The sequence below is a fragment of the Crocuta crocuta genome, unplaced genomic scaffold (assembly GCF_008692635.1).
Source record: "Crocuta crocuta isolate KB4526 unplaced genomic scaffold, BGI_CrCroc_1.0 scaffold204, whole genome shotgun sequence".
NCBI lineage: Eukaryota > Metazoa > Chordata > Mammalia > Carnivora > Hyaenidae > Crocuta > Crocuta crocuta.
The window spans coordinates 2,092,241-2,097,141 of record NW_027529603.1 but is presented as its reverse complement, the minus strand read 5'-3'; the positions used below and the strand labels follow the sequence as shown (position 1 = coordinate 2,097,141).

The window sequence follows — 4,901 nt, the reverse complement described above, 5'->3', positions numbered from 1 at the left end:
TTGAAAATATGACACCCAAAAAAAAAAAAAAAAAAAAAAAAAAAAAGGAAAGGGAGAAAGTGAGCCAGGCAGCCCACACACTGTTGTTTTAAGAAGATTCCAGTAAGACCCCTTGTGTAAGAAGACCCCAGTAAGATGAAACATTCCTCAAAAACAAATAGAATCATGTATGTAAAAGGGCCTTAATTATAAATAGTTATCTAAATATAAGGTACTGTCATTATCATAAGAAGCTAAGAGTGTGGCCAGTTCACGCAAAGCATATGGGCAAAGTAATTTGGGGAGAGCGATGACAGAGGGGCTAATGATGCAGCTGCCAGAGGAGGCACAGAACCTATAGGTACTATGTAAAGCTATAATTTTCCTTTACTTTTCTTACTCTATAGTAAATGATTAGAGACATGCAGACTGATTCTATGTGAACTCCTCAAGGGCAAGCAACTGTCATATCGAGCATAGTGCCTGGCAAGTAGGTTGCACTTAGTAAATATATGTGAGTCTCTGAGGGAATTGCTGGAAGGGAAAGAAGTTTGGAGGGATGTTATAATGGAAAAAGTAATCATGTCTCCATCTATAAACTGATGGTCTTGGTTTCTTGGTCCAAAGCTGGTAAGCAATTCCTGTCAGAACTTGGTCATTAAGACTCAAGGGTGGAGTGGATAATGATATTCCCATCAGAAATGAATAAATCAACTGGGAAATGAAGACAGCAGAAACCAAGAGCACTGTCAGAGAAAAGCAGGTAGGACTGGAAGATAAAGATTCTGTAACTAAAGAGAAATGAAATTATTTGCATACATATGATCCACTTAGGAACAGGTGTACTGGAAAAAATAAAGGGAGTGTGGGAAATGGGCTAAAGAAAGTCCTATTTATGTCTGAGGAAAAGGAAGAACTGTAAAAAATATGGCAAATATAGGAAGAAGAAAACTATAAGAAAGTGATCAGAGACAATGTGGAAGATTAAAGGTTAAAAAAATCCATAAATAAAACTCAAGTATATCTGTACATGGACATGAAGTTTTCTCCCATTTTATTTCCCTTTGGAGAGAACTTTTTCTTTTGAGTAGATTAAAGCAACTGGGTGACATGCTTCACATCTATTCTGGAATGATTTGACTTATGTTGTGTTTAGGGGAGAGTTAGTACTCTTAGGAAATTTTGTAATCTTTATATTTACCCAATGCTGGACATCAAGGAAATGATATTTGAGGTCTAATATTTGGGGAGCAATTGAAGCCTCCTAGCAATTTTTCCAGGGACATGAGAGGGTATGATACCAAGAGCCCTCAAAGAAGAGTGTAGGAAAAAAACCCCAATGACATATTCTGAATTGGAGCAAAGGTCATATTTCCAGATTTGCAGGCTTGCTTCTTCTTTTTTTTAAAGTATATTTATTTTTGAAAGAGAGACCGGGGAGGGCAGAGACAGAGAATAGAGAATCCCAAGCACCATCAGTGCAGAGCCCAATGAGGGGCTTGAACTCACGAACCATGACATCATAACCTGAGCCAAAAATCAAGAGTTGAATGTGTAACTGAATGAGCCACCCAGGTGCCCTTCCTTCGGATTTTCTTTGAAGAAAAAAAAAAAAAAAAAGGTGGGGGTTGAAGCATCTGGGTGGGTCAGTCAGTTGAGTGTCTGACTTCAGCGCAGGTCCTGATTTCACAGTTTGTGAGTTCAAGCCCCACACAAGGCTCACTGCTGTCACAGCTCCGAGATGGCTTTGGATCCTCTGTCCCCCTCTCTCTGCCCCTCCCCTGCTTGCACTCTCCCCCAAATAAATAAACATTTAAAAAATACACATGTATACACACACAAACAACCCTATTTATTTTGGTGTGTTAAGCTGATGAGAGGGGTGTAAACTGAAAGGAGAATTTTAAACAACTCTGTAATGGAGAAGTGATTAACCAATGTAAACCTTTGTCAGAATTTACACCATTGAGGGAGCTGTGCCTGAGATGCCACACCCATGCTTCAGGCAGCCACAGAGTTTAAAAAGAAAAGCTAACAATTGGTAAATCAGCTTGTTTTGTTTTCTCACAAGCCTGATCTTTCCTAAGTAACCTTAGGAATCGGAAGACAGCCACTTCTATTAAGGGAGGATGTCACTAGTTTGGCTATGTGGAAGAAGGATAGAAGGGGAACAGGAAAATTCTCTCAGAATGGTTCTCTGATGCATACATTGCTTACTTCCTTTACTACTCCATTTTTGGACAAGAAACCATAATCTATCCTTGATCCAAATTTGCACCCTTGGGATTGAGGAGGAATGAAAGCACTACCACAGCCAAAGGGGTGAGATGACAGTGCATCACTGTGTCAGGTGCAGAACCTTTGCCCTCCCCAGAAAATGGACTCCCAATAATCCTTCCTTGGCTCTGCACCTTTTCTGCCTTCCTCACCATCATGCAGAGGCACTTTTGGGGAAAAAAGTGTCCTGCGTGTTATCTGTGGACCAATGTCTGTTGGTGTATGTAGTCAGAGGGCCACAAGGCCACTATGAATCATGCTTGCTAAAAGTGACCCTGTCTCTCCCTCCTCTCCCCCAAGGATTCTGCAAGCTGGGAGGGTGGTCTTAGAACACCAACCTCTGAAGTGTTCTTGTTCCCCAGAGCAAATACTATCAAAGACCACACCCAGAGGTTTCTCCCAGACTCAATTAAGTCTGGAGACAACCAGAGGCCTCATTACAGTGGGTTGCCAGTGAAGGAAGCCACACCCTGAAATCTGGGGATTCAGTGGAAATCAGTTCCTGCAGCAGTCTCATCCCCAATTAAACAGACCTCATTCACTTATTTAGTCATCACATTTACTGACCATTTACTATTGCATTATATTGCATGTATTACTGCATGTAGTGCAAATACCACATACTATGCCGGGTATCTTCATGCAACTTAACAAATGTACATTCTTGCTTCTCCCTCTCTTTGACACTTTTTCCCATATAAATTTCAAAAACTGATTTCAGGATTCCAAGCTTTGTGACCTTGGGCAAATTGCTAAACCTCTCTGAGTCTAAAGTGCCTAACGTTTAAAAACGAATGATTTCATAATGCTGCTGTAAAAATTATATGAGATGTTAAATATCCCTGGCATGGTACTTGGTACATGGGTGCTCAATAATCCTACATATCCTGTCTTCCTTCCTTAAAAGGACTTTCTCTTCCAGGACCTGCCAGCATTAATTATTTCACCTGTCTTACTGCTTGCTTATGGATACTCAAGCCCAGGGCCCCAAGTCTTCTATCTTAGCTCCAGAGTCCTCACTGGTCCTCCCTTCCCGTATGTCCTTTGCTCTAACAGAAGTTCCTGCCTTCACAAATATCCAGCCTCGAGACAACCTGGGCTACCACAGAAAATAAATTTTCTAATGGGGTTGGGGGAGCAATGGGCAAAGACAGCAGGCCCACAGGACCCCAGCCTCTCGACCACCTTGGAGGGGCACAATTTAGGGCACAATGAGCCCTAAAATGGTCAAGGCTAAAGTCCTTTGGGCATATGGGAAGTTACTCCTGGNGCCCTCCTGCGCCTGGAGTAGCGGCCCTCGCGGCTCAGTTGGTGACCTCGCACAGGAATGAGGCGCTGAGGGACCGCAGGAGGGCGGAGCCCAGCTCCAACGACCTGTGGGTCCAGGTTCCAGTGGGCGTCCCCGACCAGCTCCTGGCTCTGCGGCGCGGGTCTTTGGCAGACCGGCAGCCCAACGGCAAGGTCAGTGCCGGCCCCGAGGAGGCGTCCCGGAAGGGGACTCCGTGGCGGCTCAAGGCTTCTGCCCACCAAGCGAAGCGTCCTGCCTCCTGCACCTGCCTGGGGAGGTGAGAATGACTCATCCAAGCGGCCTTGGCTCTCTCCTCTTGTCAAGCCCAGCTGCCCAGTCAGGCCTTCGGGCGGACGACCCGCCCGTTAGGGCACTCACCTTTGCAGTACCCTACTGCGGAGTGTCTAAATGAGCTTTCACAAAGCGCCCTGCTGCCCCAGCTCTTCCTGTGCGCTGCTTTCAGAGGTTATTGGTCTTCCATCTCCAGCAGCAGGCAGTACTGTAATGTAACCCGCTTTTTGCTGCAGAAGTCTTATCCCTCAGACTATCAGAATAGCCAGTTTGTCAGGAGGCCAGCAGTCCTGAGAGCTAGAACATGCATTACGCCAAACTGTATGCTCTGAAGAGGGCAAGAAAAAGATAAAGTTGTAAAGCACTTGAAAACAAATTATTAAGAAATAAGTTATGTAAATGAATGTCAAAAACCTTTTGTAATTTCATTTACATTTTTAACATACCTTCATTTTCTTGTGCATTCAAATACTTATCTCAAATACAATTCACGTTTTCTGAGCATCTAGTATTTGTCCTACTCGGTGCTGTAGGGGATTTAAAAAAAAGGGAACTTGTTTTGTCCTTAAGATCATGGTACTTACCCGATACAGTACAATATATTGCTGTCCCTTTTAAACAAAGTACCATGCTCTGTTTTACTTTTCTTTCCCTTACAAATAGTNGAACATTGGGGGTACATGTGCTCCTATGCATCAGCATTTCTGTATCCCTTGGGTAAATTCCTACCATGCTCTATTTTAAAAACTTTATGTTTGGTCATTAATTTTTATACCATTCCTTTGGGGAACTGTATGTTGTTTCTACATTTTGCTGGTGATGAAAATAAGGCACAGAGAAATTAAACAACTTGCATAAGGTCACATAGCTAATATGTTGTGGAGGTGAGATTGAAGTCCCTAAATTCTGATTCAAACCCCAAGTTCCTAACTATTTTTTTAGTGTACTGCCATTGAGAAAGGAAAGGTTACTAATCATTAATATATGGAATTCTAAAATTAGTACTTATTTCTCATGAACTACTTTCTTTTTTTTTTTTTTTTTTTTTTTTTTTTTTTTTTTAACT

At 42.6% G+C, this 4,901-nt stretch overlaps 2 protein-coding genes across 5 annotated transcripts in view; one reads left to right on the top strand and one right to left on the bottom strand.

Annotated features, from left to right (window-relative positions):
• Positions 1-4,901, bottom strand: part of PHF24 (PHD finger protein 24) — a 162,838-nt gene that overhangs the window by 23,840 nt on the left and 134,097 nt on the right. Inside the window, exon 1 of one of the 4 annotated variants that reach the window (XM_077761914.1) lies at positions 3,923-4,002. The exons of the other annotated variants lie outside the window; for them this stretch is intronic. The gene's annotated coding sequence lies outside the window, so the exon portion shown is untranslated. Of the gene's footprint in view, positions 1-3,922; positions 4,003-4,901 lie in introns of those variants that run through there. 4 annotated transcript variants of the gene reach the window in all.
• The window catches only part of SPATA31F3 (SPATA31 subfamily F member 3), an 80,824-nt gene continuing 79,509 nt past the window's right edge, over positions 3,587-4,901 (top strand). The window contains exon 1 of the mRNA XM_077761919.1: positions 3,587-3,821. The gene's annotated coding sequence lies outside the window, so the exon portion shown is untranslated. The remainder of the gene's footprint in view (positions 3,822-4,901) is intronic.